This window comes from Thalassophryne amazonica, chromosome 2, assembly GCF_902500255.1.
Source record: "Thalassophryne amazonica chromosome 2, fThaAma1.1, whole genome shotgun sequence".
In the NCBI taxonomy this organism is placed as follows: domain Eukaryota; kingdom Metazoa; phylum Chordata; class Actinopteri; order Batrachoidiformes; family Batrachoididae; genus Thalassophryne; species Thalassophryne amazonica.
Window position 1 is genome coordinate 70,205,255 of NC_047104.1, and position 22,271 is coordinate 70,227,525.

Consider the following 22,271-nt stretch of genomic DNA (forward strand, 5'->3'; position numbering starts at 1 on the left):
TTAAATGGTTAACTTTGATATTGTTTATGTCTTTTGTTAAATTTGCTCATATAAAATTGTATTTTTTTTTCTTTTTTGTGTGTTTTAAATAAAGAAATATTAATTTATCCATTCATTCATTCATTCAATTAGTGGTTTGAAATGCAAGTACATCCTTGTCAAACACTGACATTATATTATTAGTGATTCAACTAGATCGTTTCTAAGAGTATTTTAAAATATTAGTGCACAGCATCAAGTCCAGTTCCACATGTCTGCTCTGGAACAGCTTGTACACCATCCATAATCTTTAGTTTAACAGTGGTTGTCTTTTGGTTGCCCCTAGGTGTCCAGAGTCCCCACACCAGAAACACCATAGATCTGCATGGGGATTTAGCACAAAATTTTACTACGGATGCCCTTCCTGAGGGCCCTTTCATACATAGTACAAATGTGGTTGAATTGTGCATGATGCAAGAATCGTATGCAATACGTGTCAAATCGGAGCTGCCTCCAACGCCTCATACACCTGTTGCTACAACTATTTGCACACACCAGCGGCTGAAAGACAGAGTGTGCACTGTGAGAGCCCATTGAATCCTCTCGCGGCAGGTGTTGGCCAAATTCCAGGTGACACACACGAACATCTAACACCGCTCACTTGGCACTGAGATAATGTGTGGCCATTCGTGCTATTAGCATGAAAACAGTCAGCAGACGATCACTTTCGAGCTGGGCGTGAAATTTGTCTAAGTGCCCACACGAGTGTGGCGTTGCAAAAAGAAACACACATGTGGTGCATGTGTCTCACACATGCGCACGTGTCGTGCCTCCCACCCCCCGACCCCCCCTCCCTTCCGCTCCCTCCAACATATGTGGTGTGTCGGGGGGGGGGGGGGCACACTTGCATAAAATGCTTATATGTATGTACAGATCTGATCACATGGGGGCCAGAAAGCGAGGTCTGATCACACACAGCAAAGGCATCGATTTCAGGCATTTTTCCGCACCATTTACAAGCCAGTGATGGTAGCACAGTGGTAAAGTGTCTGGCTTGCAATTAGAGCTTTTGTAAATTGCAGGTTCGAATCCTGTGGGTGGCATGTATTTTTTTTTTTCACAACAGCTGCACAATGTGGTTACACATGCTCTAGCTGCTCATACTGTGTTCCTGCGGTGATGGTGTTGTGCATAAAACCATCGCAGCGGGATCATTCACGCCTGCCCATTGGCTCTGTGTTTTCATGGTTCATTAATACGAGCTGTTCCGCCGTGATTTGCCCTGAATTGTACTTATTTGTACTATGTGTGAAGGGGCCCTGAAGCAACATACAACTCCTGTTTCCCAAGTTGTCTCACACCCAAGCACTAATCAGGACCAATCTGCTTCTCTTATGAGATGTGATGCCATCAGGTGTACACAAAGCAGCATGGTTCTGAGTGTTGCTTAAATGTACATTTTTTTCTACTTCCTAAAACAGAGGCAGTATTGTAGACAATAGTGGACATACCTGCACAGACTCACACACAGATCATATTACTTTACATTTATTATGTTACAACCCCAATTCCAATGAAGTGGAATGTTGTGTAAAATATAAATAAAAACAGAATACAATGATTTGCAAATCCTCTTCAACCTAATATTCAATTGAATACACCACAAAGACAAGATATTTAATGTTCAAACTGATAGACTTTTTTGTTTTTGTGCAAATATTTGCTCATTTTGAAATGGATGTCTGCAACACGTTTCAAAAAGCTGGGACAGTGGTATGTTTACCACTGTGTTACATCATCTTTCCTTCTAACAACACTCAATAAGCGTTTGGGAACTGAGGACACTAATTGTTGAAGCTTTGTAGGTGGAATTCTTTCCCATTCTTGATTGATGTATGACTTTAGTTGTTCAACAGTTCAGGGTCTCCGTTGTCATATTTTGCACTTCATAATGAGCCACATATTTTCAATGGGCGACAGGTCTGGACAACAGGCAGGCAAGTCTAGTACCTGCACTCTTTTACTATGAAGCCACGCTGTTGTAACACGTGCAGAATGTGGCTTGGCACTGGCTTGCTGAAATAAGCAGTGATGTCCCTGAAAAAGACGTTGCTTGGATGGCAGCATGTGTTGCTCCAAAACCTGGTTGTACCTTTCAGCATTGATGGTGCCATCACAGATGTGTAAGTTACCCATGCCATGGGCACTAACACACCCCCATACCATCACAGATGCTGGTTTTTTGAACTTTGTGCTGGTAACAATCTGGATGGTCTTTTTCCTCTTTTGTCCGGAGGACATGACGTCCATGATTTCCAAAAACAATTTCAAATGTGGACTCATCAGACCACAGCACACTTCTCCAGTTTGTGTCTGTCCATTTCAAATGAGCTCAGAGAAGGCGGCGGCGTTTCTGGATGTTGTTGATGGATGGTTTTCGCTTTGCATGGTAGAGTTTTAACTTGCACTTGTAGATGTAGCAACGAACTGTGTTAACTGATAATGGTTTTCTGAAGTGTTCCTGAGCCTACGCGTAAGATCCTTTACACAATGATGTTGGTTTTAATGCAGTGCGGCCTGAGGGATCGAAGGTCACGGGCATTCAATGTTGGTTTTCGGCCTTGCCGCTTACGTGTAGAAAGTTCTCCAGATTCTCTGAATCTTCTGATTATATTATGGACTGTAGATGATGGAATCCCTAAATTCCTTGTAATTGAATGTTGAGAAACATTGTTCTTAAAGTGTTGGAGTATTTTTCATGCAGTTGTTCACAAAGTGGTGATCCTCGTCCCATCTTTTTTTGTGAACGGCTGAGCCTTTTGGGAATACTCCTTTTATATCTAATCATGACACTCATCTGTTCCAATTTAGGTGTTCTTTGAGCATTCATCAACTTTCCCAGTCTTTTGTTGCCGTCCCAGCTTTTTTGAAATGTGTTGCAGGCATCCATTTCAAAATGAGCAAATATTTGCACAAAAACAAAAAAGTCTATCAGTTTGAACTTTAAATATCTTGTCTTTTTTTGTGTATTCAATTGAATATAGGTTGAAGAGGATTTGCAAATCACTGTATTCTGTTTTTATTTACATTTTATACAATGTCCCAACTTCAACTTGGAATTGGGGCTGTACTCAGAGCTATGTGCAATACTGTCAACATCTTGTGCAAGTGTCTTCATTCATTTTGCATAAATATGTTGTACTCACTGTTCTCACTGTAAAAAAAAAAAAGAAAGAAAGAAAAATAGCAATGTTTACTTTGGGATTAATAAAATAGTTCTTATTCTTCTTCCTATTATTCATTTATTATTGAGAAGTGGCCACAAGTTAGTCACCGCGATCACTCAGTGACAGTTTATATACGTATATAAAAAACCCTTAATCTTAAGTATCTTTCTGCACGTATTTCCAATCAATGTTTGAACCAGCAATCAAATTATTGTCCTTGTATAGTTATGTTCTTGCTTTAATGAGTATTTCACTCAGTTTTTAAATCAGTTATATGGTATGTGATCATCCTATACTATTTAAATAACAGTTTAAGAAAAGCCTAATAAATAAGATGATTTAAATGGTCATATAGACCCTTTTTACATTTAAAACTGCATTTTTTACAACTATCAAATGCAGTCAAAATTAATTTTATGATGCATTAAACTTGTGGCTTAAACAAATGTAATGTGAGTCAACTGTTGCTGAACTGTTGTGCTCCTGGAAGGAAAGCAGGATCTGTGTGTGTGTGTGTGTGTGTAGATGGTACTCAATGGGCAGATGGTCTTTTGTGACTCCTGACACCTGCCAGCTGCTGCTTTGCTCCTCTTCACCTCTTTTCTTCCATGCCATTCTCCTCTCACCTCATCTTTTGCCTTTTCTTTCTTTTTGCTCTCCTTTCTATTCTCCTCCGCCTTTTCGGCTGTATTCTTTACTTATTTCTTTGTCTTCAACCTTTAGCTGCTATTCGCTGAAATCATTAGAAGATCAAACGGTTTCTTGAATACGGAACAGGATAAGATGTATTCAATTCAGCAGGTCAGTGAAGATCACATGGACAAATATATTACCCCCCCAAAAACATCATTGGTGGGTCTAATAACAAATCTGAAACATAGAAACTTTTCACTGGCCTCAGTCATGGGGGTGGATAATGTGTTGGTGTAATTACAATATGGGTCTCCAAAGGTTAATAAATAAGTTGCATATTTCTGTGTGTCCTGCCCACCTGGGTTAAATTTTATTAATACGTTACTGTCCAAAGGCATTACACATCCTAGAGTTATAATAAAAATAGTGTTTGATGTCTCCCCCCATGCTCCCACCCATTTTTATTGGCATGTCAACACAAAATCAGTTCCAACAAAAGTGAGTATGTATTTTTTATTCCATAATAATAATTTCTTTGTAAGTGTACTGGCTAGTAGAAACACAGTTGCAAATGATCATGCAACATTAAAATGATTGTAAAGCACAATTACTCATACTTTAAGTTCACTTATAGTCTGGTGCGACTTACATAACGGGGGGGGATCACACATAAGTAGAACCCATTTTTCACATCGATTATCAGTAAAGTTGAAATCACACATTTAATTTATTTATGAATGTATCATGATTTCATAATTTTGAATGCTTTTATGATGCATTAAATGTGCCTATAATCATTTGCAAAGTACTGTACATGAAAGTATGAAAGAAATAATATATATATATATAAAGCAGGAAGCAAAATGAATTTAATTGAAGCATTTGGGGATCCATGGGCTCTAGATTGGATGGTATTTATAAAATGGGTAGCTGACATTTTTGAAGGGTGGTAATAAATTAAGCAAAGCTTGTATCATGAGTTGGAATGGGGTGTGAGTCCAGAATGTTTGAATGTTAGACCTCAACAATTTTTAGAAGACGAACACAACCTTTTTATTTTCTGTTAATTATGTAATGTTTTTTGTTGTGTGTTGGGGGGGTTTGGCTGGACATTTTGGTGTTCTTTTCTTTTCTTTGCTCTCCAGGTGGTATGAAAACTGATTTATTGTCTGTGGAGAAGGTGCTGGCAGAAGAGTCCTTCACCCTCATCAACGTGATATGCAGCACCTGTGGATGATGCTCACGTGCAACCTTAAAGACTTTCAGCTGAAGCAGATAATGAGATGGCGTTCTGCATTTAAGCCATGTGTGATTCAAGCAGAATTGCCGGGAACTCGACCTTGTGATGTTCGTTTGTGAGACGCTGAGGACCGCGCCTGGGTTTGACACATCGTGCCTGTGAAGGAGGACGGGTGAGGGACACATGCTGTCAGCACACATCAGAGGTGATTGATTGTCTGAATAAGTATTAACAGTAATTTGGTATTTTGTTACGCAGTATATGTGAATATTGATGAGAATTGTCCAGCTCGCTTTTCACGGCCGTGGCGTGCGGACAGATGATCCTCCACCTGTTGTGAGAAGCTGCTCATTTACATAAAGCTTAAATTCAGACCTGAATGTGTTGCTGATAGTGTGTGCCTTTGAAGGATATTAGTTGTAGCTGCTGACTTACCTCACCTTTTCTATCCTTCGCAGAGTCGGTTTGTCGTGTCCACCTGGGGGGTGTTTGGCGGTGAACGTGGGTCCAGAAGCGCCGGGCTTCGATCCCTTTGGGCGCTGGAGAGCGCGCCGTCCTTCGCTCCGCCAGATAAACGCACTTTTTGTTTGTACACTGAGTATTGCACAAAAGGGGGAAAATAAATTGTTTTGTTTTTTCTGGAACCGCGTTCTGGTTATTTAGCGCTGGGTTCAGTCAGACGCAGGTCCGCTCCTCAACCCGCGTCGGCACATAACAGTTTTTAATGTTAATTCACTGTCTTAATGTACGAGGTCTGTCAATAAAGTAACGGGCCTTTTTATTTTTTTTAAAAACTATATGGATTTCATTCATATGTTTTTACGTCAGACATGCTTGAACCCTCGTGCGCATGCATGAGTTTTTCCACGCCTGACGGTTATGTCATTCGCCTGTGAGCACGCCTTGGGAAGGAGTGGTCCCGCCCCCTCGTCGGATTTTCATTGTCTGGAAATGGCGGAATGAAAAGGACTTTTTTCCATCAGAATTTTTTCAGAAGCTGTTAGAAACTGGCACCTGGAAACCATTAAAAAAATTTATCTGGCTTTCGGTGAAAATTTTATGGGCTTCACAGAGAATAAGGACTGTTACTACAGCTTTAAGGACCCCTTTAAGGACGTTCGGTGCGCCGCGCTCCGAGCTGCGACGACGCGGCACAAGCCACCGGACCATTTCTAAACGGATGGCTCTGTGGATACGAGACCGTTGTGTGCTCTTTCTCTGGTTATCACAAGAGCTGGACATCAGCCATTTTCCGGCAGATTTCACTTTTAACAAGAGATTTTGTCATGGAAAGCCGCGCGGAGGCTTCGCGCGTAAAGACCGATTTGCTTTGGAAGCGAGACAAAGGAACACTTCCGTTTCGGCGTGTCAGAGGACAAGTTTGGACATGTCTATCTCGGCTTTCAATGCTTACCAGTCCAGTAAGTATCAGAGAAATTGTGGAGAGCTGGACATGTCTCTGGACAGAGAAAGAGCACACAACGGTCTCATATCCACAGAGCCATCTGTTTAGAAATGGTCCGGTGGCTTGTGCCGCGTCGTTGCAGCTCGGAGCGCGGCGCGCCGAATGTCCTTAAAGGGGTCCTTAAAGCTGTAGTAACAGTCCTTATTCTCTGTGAAGCCCGTAAAATTTTCACCGAAAGCCAAATAAATTTTTTGAATGGTTTCCAGGTGCCAGTCTCTAACAGCTTCTGAAAAAATTCTGATGGAAAAAAGTCCTTTTCATTCCGCCATTTCCAGACAATGAAAATCCGACGAGGGGGCGGGACCACTCCTTCCCAAGGCATGCTCACAGGCGAATGACGTAACCGACAGGCGTGGAAAAACTCACGCATGCGCACGAGGGTTCAAGCATGTCTGACGTAAAAACATATGAATGAAATCCATATAGTTTTTGAAAAAAATAAAAAAGGACCGTTACTTTATTGACAGACCTCGTCTTTAGAAATTGTTTAGGCTGTTATCATATACATACTATTATTATTATTATTATCAGTATTATTATTATTATGTTATTTTATTATTACTTCTATTTTGTCAATTGATTTTGAAATGGACCACAATGGAAATAAGTGTTTTCACTTTCTTGTGTCATCCATGTATTTGCAATTATATTATGTACCTGAACTTACTAAATGAAATCACACATGCACACAAAGATGATTTACTGTCCCTTGCTGGAATAGCATGCGAGTCCGAATGTAGTTAACAATTTTAGCTAATATCCGTAGTTTCTCCAAAAATATTAGTCCTGTCAATGTTCCGTTTTGGCACCGTTCATCCTTGACCCAAAAGACATAAACATACCAAACGGCAAATGTCAGCTCTCCGCTGTTTCTCAGTGACTGTAGTTGTTCACACGCACCCACAGAGAGCTTTTTTGTCTTTTCCGCATTCTGCTGCAAGCAGGTGCTTCTAGTTTCAGACATGCAGAAACAGAGATGGTGGCAGAAGACATCAAATGCAATACTCTTCTGACTTATGCTTCGCCTCATTGAATTTCACCGAATTAAATATTCGTACAATTGAACTTGTAAACTTTCATTATTTGTATACTATTCACCAAAAAACACATTATCCCCTCCCCAATTATGTATTCTGGGAAGATCATACTAAACATGATACTTTTGTTGGGTGAACAACTACACCAGTGTGCAAATTTCTTCCTTGTCTGTAAAAGGAGCCATGCTGGCAGCAATCCCACAATGCAAGACACACACATCGGTTAGATAATGGATGCAAATGTAACTTCATATTCGGTAGGTCTTCACTGTTAAGTCCTCATGTGGGGTGACATATGGGTTAAAAAAAAAGAAAATCTGAGTGAATTCCAGACACAGGCACAGCCTGAGAAAACAATCCCATCTTCCTGCTTAACTGTCACTTTCAGATGAGCACTGACACACACATCTGGGTATGTGAAGGTATCTGCGTTTATGTGTGATCCTAAGAGGTCAGAGGTCATGCTATGGGTCGCAGAGTGCCATGTTTTCCCCTCCCAACAGGAAGGGAGGTACTGTCCATATGCCGTCTTCACTCACACGCAAACGCATTCTCATGCACGTGGAGTCGTACATGCACGACAACACACAGCGGCTCAGCACTAACGCTGTTTAAGACCGCGGTGTGAAGGCTTGGGAATATGGTGTCATATGAAGACACCTCTACTCAAGTTCTCTCACTTTCCCTCAAATACAAACACTTTTTTTTTTTGAAAGCACACTCACTGACAGTTGGCTCTCGCTTACTGATTAACCCTTTGTGTTTACACTCCGTCTGCCAGTGGAATCCAGACACATGAAGCCAGAACACAGCTGCACAAAGCGGCTGCTTTATAGGGTTTGACTTCTTTTACAGGCTTTACAAAAGCATGCACGCACGTTAAGGAGACAGCATTTTGAATTTATTGCACCTTCAAACAAACCGTTAAAGGATACAACAGAAGGGCAGCTGCTTTCACAGACATGCACATTGCATTTTTATACTTCTTTAGATAAACAAATGTAAATGTGACTGCAGTGCTGACGGAGCTGTTGACGAGGTTTAGTGGTGATAATGGTTATCATCGCTTGATGGGTATTCCTGCAGTGTGGCCAGCTCATGGTTACTTGCCATTAATGTGTACAATGTTTAATGATAACAAGCCAGTATAGGAAAACCCGACAGTGTCACGATGAGTTTTTTCCTCCATGCTTGATTACTTGATGGAACCAAAGTTTGCTTGATTTGTTTCAGTCCAAAACCTTTCCCAGTGACGTTACTGTATCACTAGTTAGCATGCTACCATCTCTGTCAGATGCCTTGCAAAGCACTTTAGAGGTGTTATCTGGTTACAAAAGCAGTGTTTTTAGATTTAGAAGTGTTTATTTCTCGCAAATGTTTAAAAAATTCAGATGAAAGATGTCAGCCATATTAGATTTATACAGAAATATAGGTGTTTCCGAGCATGCGGCATTCTTGAGTTATTTTGTTCAAGTGAGCAGCCAGTTGATGTCACGCTGCCTCTTTACTCTGATTGGCACTCACCATGTCGCATCTCATCTCATCAGCATTTGCATAGAACTGACCAGGGTTGCCAACTCTCACACGTCTGGCATGACACTCACACTTTCAGCATCAATCTCACGCTCTCACACAAACAAGAAATGTAACGCCAAAATAAAAATTTCTCACATTAAGTTTTCTGTTGATGACTAGATTAGAGTAGACCAGACCACAGCACATTGTTTCTTAATGAAAGGAGAGGAGTTTAAGAAGCACACCCGAAACAGCTATTAACATCTGCTCACAAAGTTCTCGCTGCAGTATTCTCTGATTGTTAATTTGCTGAAAAACTGGCACCTGATATGTCAGCTGCGCATGAAGAGTTCAGAGAGAATCTAGCGTAGGTTCGAAGCTTGTTTCTGATTCAACCACTTTTTGGATGACAAGGTAAGCCAACATAATCTATTGTCTAATAAATTTGGGACCATTGTTACCACAGACATAGTCTAATCAGTAAATTGTGTGTTGAGACAGAGGCTACAGAGTTTAACTAGTTGCAAACTAGGTAATTTAAAGGACATGTCATACATTAATGTCCTGGTTAGCATGATTTTATGTCTATCCGTGTACATGCGCTAAAAAAAATGTGCTTACTGATGTAGTTTATAGCTAAATTATTACTGACAGAGAAACCAAAGTGCTTTGAACCACTGAATAAATATGAAGCAATTGTGTTGAAATGGTTCAGTGTTTAGAGCATTTGATACAGTTAAGCATGGCGACATCTACTGGCCAATCTTGCATGGAACAATTAAAGAGGGCACTGTTATGTATGTTAAATAATAAAGGTTCTATGTGCATCTTGAAATTTTTGACTACATTTTCAATTAAAGACATTAGCAATACGAGGTCTGTTAGAAAAGTATCGGACCTTCTTATTTTTTTCAAAAACCTGATGGATTTGAATCACGTGTGCTTGCATGAGCCAACCTTGAACCTTCGTGCGCATGCGTGATTTTTTTCACGCCTGTCGGTTGCGTCATTTGCTTGTAAGCAGCCTTTGTGTGAGGATGGGTGTAGTCTCTCGTTTTTTCTTTGCAAGGAAATGGTGGAACGACTGGAGCAGCACGACTGCATCAAATTTTGCCACAAACTGGGCAATAGCCAGGTGGAAACCATTCAGATGGCTTTCGGTGATGATCCTCTGGGCATCACACAGATTAAGGAGCGGTACAACCGGTATAAAGACGGCCGCACAACGGTGGAGGGCGCGCCGCGCTCCGATCGGCATCAACACGCTGAAACGACCGGATCATTTCCAAAGTGAACACTGTGATGATGTGGGACCTTCGTGTGATTATCCGAGAAATTGCGGAAGAGGTGGACATCAGCACTTTTTCGGCACATTCCACTGTGAAAGAAGATTTTGCCATGAAAAGAGTGGCGGCGAAATTCATTGGCACGAAGCTGATGGCACAGCAACAGCGCCTCCGTGTTGAAGTCTCACAGGACATGTTGTAACATGCCCAGCTCGTCAACCATTCGGAAGATTCAGACGGCTTTCGGTGGCTTTTCAGTCGTGTGACTATCCGAGAAATTGTGGACAAGCTGGACATGTCAGGGCATGTTACAACATGTCCTGTGAGACTTCATCACAGAGGCGCTGTTGCTGCGCCATCAGCTTCGTGCTGATGAATTTCGCACGAATAATCACACGACGGTCCCGCATCACCACAGCGTTCACTTTGGAAATGATCCGGTCATTTCAGCGTGTTGGTGCCGATCGGAGCGCGGCGCGCTCTCCACTGTTGTGCGGACATCTTTAAACCGGTTGTAATGATGTAATGATGAGGTTGTACGGCTCCTTAATCTGTGTGATGCCCAGAGGATCGTCACCGAAAGCCATCTGAATAATCTGAATGGTTTCCACCTGACTATTGCCCAGTTTGTGGCAAAATTTCATGCAGTCGCGCTGCTCCAGTCGTTCCGACATTTCCTTGCAAAGAAAAAATGATGAGAGACTCCACCCATCCTCACACAAAGGCTGCTTGCAAGCGAATGACGCAACCGACAGGTGTGAAAAAAATCATGCATGCGCACGAAAGTTCAAGGTTGGCTCATGCAAGCACACGTGATTCAAATCCATCAGGTTTTTGAAAAAAATAAAAAGGTCCGATACTTTTCTAACAGACCTCGTATACTTGTGTTATATTTGATTGTGCCATAATAAAATATTGATTTGGGGGCTTCAAATGGGTTTTATTTAAAAATAAGATCATTTCAGTGGTGTTAAGCTTGAGTCCTCCTCTCCAATTTTGGAGAAGACTCACACTGCACAGGAGTTGCTGGCATATGAAGATAGATTTTGTCCAGCTTGTAAAGAGTTGGATAAACAGTTGCCTCCCTATCTGTCCTTGCAAATTCACTGCAGAAAATGGTTCTGGGAAGCATTAGCATGGCTAAAACCCTTCAGCTTCAGGGCTCATTTGATCCCCAGCCAATTTTAACATTTTTCTTTATTTGCCTCTCACATGCCTGTAGATGACCTTACTGAAATATTTCAGAAAATGGAAGGAGGATGTAGAGGAGAAAAATCAAGCAGAGTTTCCCTTCTATTATTATTTTTATTAGTAAACGAGAACTCTTTAAAAAAAATTAGGGTTAGGGTAATCAAAAATTTTTGGCGCACGCTATGTGCGCGCAGAGTCTCACTCCAGCCAAAGTCCTAAAGTTGGCAACTCTGACAGACTTCTCGTCTATTTTTGCTGCACCCAGCTGCAGAACAGCGACCGTTGTCTCTTGTTGTTGCAAAATGGCCATTCTGAAAGTATATAAGTTGCACCGCAGTATAAGCTGCATACGAGGTCTGTTAGAAAAGTATCCGACCTTTTTATTTTTTGCAAAAACCATATGGATTTGAATCACGTGTGATTGCATCAGCCAAGCTTGAACCTTCGTGCGCAGGCGTGACTTTTTTCACGCCTGTCGGTTGCGTCATTCGCCTGTGAGCACGCTTTGTGGGAGGAGTGGTCCAGCCCCCTCGGCGGATTTTCATTGTCAGGAAAATGGCTGAGCGACTGCCGCTTTGCTGCATCAAAATTTTTTCAGAAACTGTGAGAGACAGCCAGGTGGAAACCATTTGGAAAATTCAGATGGCTTTCGGTGAAGATCTTATGGGCATCATACAGATTAAGGAGCATTACAACCGGATTAAAGACGGCCCACAGCGGCTGAGGGCGCCCCGCTTCAAGCGGCCATCGACAGGCTGAAACAACCAGATTATTTCCAAAGTGAAGGCTGTGTTGATCCGGGACATCGTCTGACTACCAGAGAAATGGCAAGACAGGTGGACATAGTACTTTTTCGGCACATTACACTGTTACAGGAGATTTTGTAATGAAAGACGTGTGGCGGAATTTGCGCGTCAGGATGGAGCCGTGAAATGGCGCAGAACAAAAAGCACCTCCGTGTTGGAAGTCTCACGGGACATGCCCAGCTCTTCCACCATTCAGAAGATTCAGACGTCTTTGGGTGGCTTTTCAGTCGAGTGAGTATCCGAGAAATTGTCGAAGAGCTGGGCATGCCAAAACATGTCCTGTGAGACCAACACGGAGGTGCTTTCGTTCCGCGCCATTAGCGGCTCTGTGGCAAATTCCTCCGCTCCTGTTTTCATGACAAAATCTCCTTTAACAGTGGAATGTGCCGGAAAAGTGCTATGTCCACCTTTTCTGCCATTTCTCTGGTAGTCAGATGACGTCCCGGATCAACACAGCATTCAGTTTGGAAATGATCTGGTCGTTTCAGCCTATCGATCGCCGCTCGGAGCGCGGCGCGCCCTCCGCCATTATGCACCATCTTTAAAACCGGCTGTAACACTCCATTAATCAAATCAAATCAATTTCACAACAAACAGTTGCCCCAAGGCGCTTTATATTGTAAGGCACAAGCCTACATAATTACAGAAAAACCCCAACGGTCAAAATGACCCCCTATGAGCAAGCACTTGGACAACAGTGGGAAGGAAAAACTCCCTTTTTAACAGGAAGAAACCTCCAGCAGAACCAGGATCAGGGAGGGCAGTCTTCTGCTGGGACTGGTTGGGGCTGAGGGGAGAGAATCAGGAAAAAGACATGCTGGGAAGAGAGCAGAGATCAATCACTAATGATTAATGCAGAATGGTGCATACAGAGCAAAAAGAGGTGAATAAAAAGAAACACTGGGTGGCATTATGGGAAACCCCCCAGCAGTCTAAGTCTATAGCAGCATAACTAAGGGATGGTTCAGGGTCCACCTGATCCAGCCCTAACTATAAGCTTTTTCAAAAAGGAAAGTTTTCAGCTTAATCTTAAAAGTAGAGAGGGTGTCTGTCTCCCTAATCCGAATTGGGAGCTGGTTCCACAGGAGAGGAGCCTGAAAGCTGAAGGCTCTGCCTCCATTCTACTCTTAAAAACCCTAGGAACTAAAGTAAGCCTGCAGTCTGAGAGCGAAGCGCTCTATGGGGTGTATGTCCTATGATGTCCCCTAAGATAAGATGGGACCTGATTGTTTCAAAACCTTATAAGTAAGACGAAGACTTTTAAATTCTATTCTGGAATTACAGGGAGCTAATGAAGAGAGGCCAATATGGGTGAAATATGTCTCTCCTTCTAGTCCCTGTCAGCAATCTAGCTGCAGCATTTTGAATTAACTGAAGGCTTTTACAGGGAACTTTAGGAACAACTGATAATAATGAATTACGTAGTACAGCCTAGAAGAAATACTGTAAATGCATGAATTAGCTTTTCAGCACTCACTCTGAGACAAGACCCTTTCTACTTTTGGAGGATACTGCACAAATGCAAAAAGCAGTCCTACATATTTGCTAATATGCGCATTGAAGGACATATCTGATCAAAATGACTCCAAGATTTCTCACAGTATTACTGGAGGTCAGGGTAATGCCATCCAGAGTAAGGATCTGGTTAGGACACATGTTTTCTAAGATTTGTGGGGCCAAGTACAATAACTTCAGTTTTATCTGAATTTAAAAGCAGGAAATTAGAGGTCATCCATGTCTTATGTCTGAAAGACATTCCTGCAGTTTAACTAATTGGTGTGTGTCCTCTGGCTTCATGGATAGATAAAGCTGGGTATCATCTGCGTAACAATGAAAATTTAAGCAATGCTTTCTACATAATAACTGCCTAAGGGAAGCATGTATAAAGTGAATAAAATTGGTCCTAGCACAGAACCTTGTGGAACTCCAATATTAACCTTAGTCTGTGAAGAAGACTCCCCATTTACATGAACAAATTGTAATCTATTAGATAAATATGATTCAAACCACTGCAGCGCAGTGCCTTTAATACCTATGGCATGCTGTAATCTCTGTAATAAAATTTTATGGTCAACAGTATCAAAAGCTGCACTGAGGTCTAACAGGACAAGCACAGAGATGGGTCCACTGTCTGAGGCCATAAGAAGAAAATTTGTAACCTTCACTAATGCTGTTTCTGTACTATGATGAATTCTGAAACCTGACTGAAACTCTTCAAATAGACCATTCCTCTGCAGATGATCAGTTAGCTGTTTTACAACTACCCTTTCAAGAATTTTTGAGAGAAAAGGAAGGTTGGAGATTGGCCTATAACAGGGGTAGGCAACCTGTTCCAGAAAGAGCCATGAGGGTGCAGGTTTTCTTTGCAGCCACTGACTCCACCAGGTGATTTTACTGATTAATATCACTTTGAGCAGATGGAATCAGTTAATCAGTGAAATCACCTGGTGGAGTCAGTGGCTGCAAAGAAAACCTGCACCCTCATGGCTCTTTCTGGAACAGGTTGCCTACCCCTGGCCTATAATTAGCTAAGATAGCTGGGTCAAGTGATGGCTTTTTAAGTAATGGTTTAATTACTGCCACCTTAAAAGCCTCTGGTACATAGCCAACTAATAAAGATAGATTGATCATATTTAAGATCGAAGCATTAACTAATGGTATGGCTTCCTTGAGCAGCCTGGTAGGAATGGGGTCTAATAGACATGTTGATGGTTTGGAGGAAGTAACTAATGAAAATAACTCAGACAGAACAATCGGAGAGAAAGAGTCTAGCCAAATACCAGCATTACTGAAGGCAGCCGAACAGAAAGATATGTCTTTGGGATTGTTATGAATAATTTTTTCTCTAACAGTTAAAAATTTATTTGCAAAGAAAGTCATGAAGTCATTACTAGTTAAAGTTAAAGGAATACTCGGCTCAATAGAACTCTGACTCTTTGTCAGTCTGGCTACAGTGCTGAAAAGAAACCTGGGGTTGTTCTTATTTTCTTCAATTAGTGATGAATAGTAAGATGTCCTAGCTTTACGGAGGGCTTTTTTATAGAGCAACAGACTCTTTTTCCAGGCTAAATGAAGATCTTCTAAATTAGTGAGACGCCATTTCCTCTCAAGCTTACGGGTTATCTGCTTTAAGCTGCGAGTTTGTGGGTTATACCAGGGAGTCAAGCATTTCTGATTTAAGGCTCTCTTTTTCAGAGGAGCTACAGCATCCAAAGTTGTGCTCAATGAGGATGTAAAGCTATTGACGAGATAATCTATCTCACTCACAGAGTTTAGGTAGCTACTCTGCACTGTGTTGGTATATGGCATTGAAGAACATAAAGAAGGACTCATATCCTTAACCTAGTTACAGCGTTACAGCGCCTTTCAGAAAGACTTCTACTGTAATGAAACTTATTCCCCACTGCTGGGTAGTCCATTAAAGTAAATGTAAATGTTATAAGAAATGAATCCAGACAACAGGGGGTTTTCAGGGAATACTGTTAAGTCTTCAATTGTATGCCATATGTCAGAAAAAGATCTAAAGTGCGGTTTAAAATGGTGGGTGGGTCTCATTTACATTTGAGTGAAGCCAACTGAATCTAATAATAGATTAAATGCAGTGTTGAGGCTGTAATTTCTCAGCATCTATGTGATGTTAAAATCACCCACTATAATATCTTATCTGAGCTAAGCACTAAGTCAGACAAATGGTCTGAAATTCACACGAGAAACTCACAGTAACGACCAGGTGGAGATAGATAATAACAAATAAAATGTTTTTTTGAGACTTCCAATTTGGATGGACAAGACTAAGAGTCCAGCTTTCAAATGAAGGGTCTGGTTAGGTTTAAAACTCCCAGCTTTTGTTGGCTTCTGGTTTATTCTCTCTACAAGAGTCAAGACAGAAGTCAGACTACCAGAGCAAGAATTTTAGCTGAGTAAGCTTCTGTGATTTGAAGCGAAACGTCCTCACGTCAAGCAACCCAGTCCGTCGAAGATTCAAGCTTCTCTACTATGGAAACCAACTGGACAACTGAGAGCCTACCACAGAAACTTTCAAATGAATTAAAGCTCTGTATGGTCTTAATTATAAGCTGGAGTGGAAGATGCTGCTAATCCTCCTCCTCGACCCGTGCTTCGAGCATTCTGACAGTTAGTGTGACTCGGGGGTGTTGACTATTTAACTAACATATCATCGTGCTGTAACCAGGTCAATATGTTGATCAATTATTATTACTGGTCTAGAGCAGGCGCTGTCTCTACGGGGATGGGGTATTGGGGGGATGGCAGGGGGAGAGAAGGTGCAGAGGGTGTGTAAGACTACAACTCTGTTTTCCTGGTCCCCAACCCTGGATAGTCACGATTGGAGGGTTTAATAAAATGGCAGATTTCTAGAGATGAGAGTGCTCCATCCAAAGTGGGATGGATGCGTCTCTCCTAACACGACCAGGTTTTCCCCAGAAACTTTGCCAATTATCTATGAAGCCCACCTCATTTTTTTGGACACCACTCAGGAAGCCAGCAATTCAAGGAGAACATGCGGCTAAACATGTCACTCCTGGTCCAACTGGGGAGGGGCCCAGAGAAAACTACAGAGTCCGACATTGTTTTTTGCAAAGTTACACACCGATTCAATATGTAATTTTAGTGACCTCCGATTGGCGTCACCGGGTGTCATTACTGCCGACGTGGAATTACAATCTTACCAAATTTACGCTAGCCTTAGCCAGCAGTTTACAAATTTCCTTCAGTGTCGCCTGCTCTGGCCCCGGAAGACATTTGACTATGGTTGCTGGTTTTGTCGCTAACTTCACATTTCTCAAAACAGAGTTGCCAATAACCAGAGTTGATCCTCGGCGGGTGTGTCGCCAAGTGGGGAAAAACGGTTAGAGATGTGAAACGGGTTGGTGGTGTTACAGGGGGATTCTGTTTAGAATACTTGCTTCTTCCTCACAGTCACCCAGCCGGCTGCTTTCCCGGCTGCTCGGGATCTGCTGGGGGACAGCTACGGCGGGCTAAGTTACCTTGGTCCACACCAACTACAGGGGCCTGGCTAGCTGTAGGATTTTCCAAGGTGCAGAGCCGGAGTCTGCAATTCGCCCAGGCCAGGCTGGATGAGCTACACTTATTACAAGTACCGTTACTGCCTAAGGATGGCCGAGGAATAACTAAGCATTTCACACCCAGCACAGAAAAGTGGGGGAGAGACAGGAGAAGCCGCCATGCTAAATCGGCTAAGAGCTAATAGCTGCTCTAAGCTAGCGGATTCCTAAAAACACACAAAGTGAATAATGTGTGACTAATTTAGAGGTGATTCAGCAGAGAGAGTGCTTTAATTAAGGCATGTGAAGATTACACTGTGAAATAAATCGTTATCTAGATCAATCTAACTACGCAGATTAAACAGCTAACAGATACAGCAAAGCAAAACTTAATCTGTGTGATACCCATAAAATCGTCCCTGAAAGCCATCTGAATTTCCAAATGGTGACCACCTGGCGTTCTCTCAGAGTTTCTGGAAAAATTTGATGCAGCGCTGCTCCAGCCGTTCAGACATTTTCCTCACAATGAAAATCCGACGAGGGGGGTGGACCACTCCTCACTCAAAGCCTGCTCACAGGTGAATGACGCAACCGACAGGCGTGAAAAAACTCACGCATGCGTACGAAGGTTCAAGCTTGGCTGATGCAATCACACGTGATTCAAATCCATAAGGTTATTGCAAAAAAATAAAAAGGTCAGATACTTTTCTAACAGACCTCGTATATAATGCACCTGGAAAGTATTCACAGCACTTAACTTTTGTCCACCATTTTGTTATATTACAGCTAGGGATGCACCAAAAACACTTTTTTCCAGACTGATTACAAGTACGAGTACATACATTTTGATATTCGTTGATACAAAGTACCGACACGAATACTTAATGATACAATTTTATGATGACCTTGAAAACATGTTTTTATTCATCAGTTGGTCCACAAAGTATTTGTGCTCAGGGCATCTAAATCAAAGATAGACTTTTCATAAAGTCAAAATATGTAAATGGTCATAATCGGAAATATTCTGTCATGGTAATCCACACGTGGACTTCTGTATGTAAACATCTTTGTGAAGGGAAATCAAGTTGAAAACTGACCAGTGACAGTCGTGGTGATGCAGTTCTGCAAAACCACGTTTGATGCTGACTACAATACAATGAACCCTTTCATCATCACAGATCTGTAGGTTCTAGGATCTAGGGTGCACCTCCAACACAGTCTTCACCCCTGGTACATCAGAGGTACAAAGCAGGGTCACTACTCACCACAAGATAACGATCAAGCTCTCAAAACTGACCACAAATAGAGATCAAGATACTGCATATAATAAATGTCTATATACTGCAGCCGAAATTAATAATGTACTTAACTTACTTTGATTGGTTCCATGGATTTATAATATACGAGGTCTGTTAGAAAACTATCCAACCTTTTTATTTTTTAAAAAAACTATATGGATTTGAATCATGTGCGTTTGCATCAGCCAAGGTTGAACTTTCGTGCGCATGCGTGAGTTTTTTCACGCCTGTCGGTTGCGTCATTCACCTGTGGGCAGGCTTTGTGTGAGCACTGGTCCAGCCCCCTTGTCGGATTTTCATTGTCAGGCTGAGCGATTGGAGCAGTGCTGAATCAAATTTTTCCAGAAACTGTGAGAGACAGCCAGGTGGAAACCATTCGGAAGATTCAGACGGCTTTCGGTGAAGATACTCGGGGCGTCATACAGATTAAGGATCATTACAACCGGATTAAAGACAGCAGGGCGCGCCGCGCTCCGAGCGGCCATTGACAGGCTGAAACAACCAGATCATTTCCAAAGTGAATGCTGTGTTGATCCGGGACGTTGTCTGACTACCAGAGAAATTGTGGAAGAGGTGTACATCATCACTTTTGCGGCACATTCCACTGTTACAGGAGATTTTGTAATGAAAGACGTGCAGAGGAATTCACGCGTCGGGATGGAGCCGCTAATGGCGCACAACAAAAAGCACGTCCGTGTTGGAAACCATTCGGAAGATTCAGACGGCTTTCGGTGGCTTTTCAGTCGAGTGAGTATCCGAGAAATTGTGTAACAGCTGGGCATGTCACAACTTGTCGTTGGGCATGTCACAACTTGTCCTGTGAGACTTCCAACAGGGACGTGCTTTTTGTTGTGTGCCATTGCAGTTCCGTGCCGACGCGGGAATTCCTCCGCACGTCTTTCATTACAAAATTTCCTGTAACAGTGGAATGTGCCGCAAAAGTGCTGATGTACACCTCCACAATTTCTCTGGTAGTCAGATGACATCCCGGATCAACACAGCCTTCACTTTGGAAATGATCTAGTCGTTTCAGCCTGTCGATGGCCGCTCGGAGCCCTCTTTTCTGACAGACCTCGTACAAATGTTTTCAAATTTTGTAAAGATCTCTACAGGAGTAAGCTGTTTCAGTATTTTGTAATGTAAACAAAACAAGACTCATCCAGCTCAATATCCTAATAATTATTCAATACTAGCCTTAATAATCTCTTAAACCTCAAACATAATGTGCAATATAGTACAGCTGCATGAAGGAATTTGTAAAATGTAATAAGTATGAAAATTGGTGGCAGTCATACTGTCCTGACAAAATTAAGAACAAATTTTGCATGTTTCTAATATAAAGTACACATTAATTAAAAAATTGTCTAAGTTTTCTAATGTGATGTATTCATACAAATGAGTATTTCAAATACTCCAGACAGACTTTTTCTGTGATTTTAGGTTTCATAGAAGCTTATACAGAATTGAGTGATTCCATATTTTTTTCCCTCTGCTTGGTCTAAAAAAGTAACCGTTACTGACTGCCACAATTTTTTTTCTTGATTTCTTATAGTGTTTCTTAAAGCCAGGAAGTTGCCATTTGAAATGACTTTAGTTTTGTGTCATGTCTGTGATCTGCTTTTTTTCTACAAAATTAAACATCTGAATGAACATCCTCCGAGGCCGGTGATTCCATAATTTTTGCCAGGGGTTGTATAATGACTTTTATTTTTTTGGTGGCCATAGCGGCCACCGTGTTGAATTACCATTCATTATACTTAAATGAGATTGCCATATTTGAATTCATCACCCCCAAATCACCATATATTGTAAACATTGTAAGCTTTTGGTGAGTATAAATGTTTATATCCTATGATATATGGTACACGTGGACAAAAAATAGTCTCAGAGAGGGCGTCATATAACCTTCCACAGATTTGCACCACTTTTGACAACTACAGACACCAGACTGGTTATATATGACGGTCAGGGGAAATACATGGTGGCACTGGAATTTTTCTGGGAGCTGGGGTACACCTACTCGCTTTTCTAGGCCTCTTTTCCAGAACAGGGCTTGTACTATTGGAAATAACAAGTACAACATTTCCGGAGAGGACTGTTTTTGACTAAATAATTGTTGTGTAAATTATACAAAGATTAGTCCAAGCTAGAGTCCCTTTATACACAGAGTAGCGACATGAGCTAAAATAAATAAATAAAAAAGAATGGTCACGTGACTCATGGTGCCATCTTGGGGCCAAATTTGCATTCGCTGTTAACCTATCTGTGTGTATAATGAGTTTATTTAGTCACTGAAAATGCCGGGTTGTTGTGCATTCGGGTGCGCAAATAGACATAACAAGGGGTTCAAAATGTATAGATTCCCTTCAGATCCCAACAGATGAAAACTTTGGGAAGGTAAAGTCAGCCGTGTCAGATGGAAGCTGACTTCCTCTTCAAAGCTTTGTGAGGTAGGTAAATTTAACTGATTAAAAAAATACTGAAAATAGAAAAGGTTAATTTACTGTGTGCTTCTACCAATAATAGCCTGTCTGTATGTGTGCGTGTGTCTTAATGTGTTATGGTTGTATGTATGAGTATATTGCCTCACTGAAAACTCATTAAATTTACTTTTTTAAAGAAAAACAAAAGTGTATTTTTAAAGCCCCTCCTGTCCAGTAAATCAAAGCAGTTAAATCATTTTAAGTTACATGTAGTATGTTCAAATTCTCTCCAAGCATCATGAGATAACCCAAATTATTACTGCTACTATCATGATTAATTACGAGTATTCACAATCATCAGTCTGCTCACTAGTTATTTGCTGCTCAGTTTTCAAACCAATATTTCTTTGCAAGCAATCTGATATTGGAGTTTATACTCAGACCTACCTCTCCATACAATTTCAATAAACAAACCAAAAAACAAACAATCCCCACCCCAAGAAAAAAAATCATTCAAAGTACTCCCTATCTTGTTCCGTGTTCATGCAGTGACATTATACATACATAGCTATAGTATATAACTATGTATGTATACAACTGCTATTGTGTTTCTGCATTCTCAAATAGTGATGGATGATAAGCATGTCCAGAGAGGACATTTTTGACAGACTGAGAGTTACACCCTAATATTTAAGACATTTGAGTGAATTAGGCACACACCCTTTTGTGGCATCATAGATTGTGATTACCTCTTTCAAACTAAAGATTATTATTCACATAACACTGATGCTTGAGTGTGAAATGCACTCTGTTTCGAGAGAGGTCATTTTATTTTTGAATGCCTGTTTGAAGTCGTTTCCCCACTGGGCAGTGATCCTGGGAGTTAGATTGTTATACAGAAGGCTTTGATAGGGAAATTAGTCCATTTAGTGGTTACCTACTAAATAAATAATAGTTCTGGCAGCCCATCAAAATTCGACATCATGGAAATGACAGAAATATTTTGATAAAAACTGGTATAATTAGAGTTCTGCTTGTAAACTAATGGGGATATCAAACCAAATGGCCATTGCTGCTGATAGACCAGTAGTAGTTATCCATGTATAGCAAACTAAACTTTTTTTTGGTCATTTCCACCATCTGTTCT

The 22,271-nt window shown here is 41.4% G+C and overlaps 1 long non-coding RNA gene across 1 annotated transcript; it reads left to right on the top strand.

The window, feature by feature from the left end:
• Positions 1–990: 990 nt before the first annotated feature.
• Positions 991–21,466, top strand: LOC117502355. Its single transcript, XR_004558277.1, has 3 exons — positions 991–1,002; positions 5,315–5,321; positions 21,388–21,466. It is a non-coding gene; the product is annotated as an uncharacterized LOC117502355 (long non-coding RNA).
• Positions 21,467–22,271: the final 805 nt, after the last annotated feature.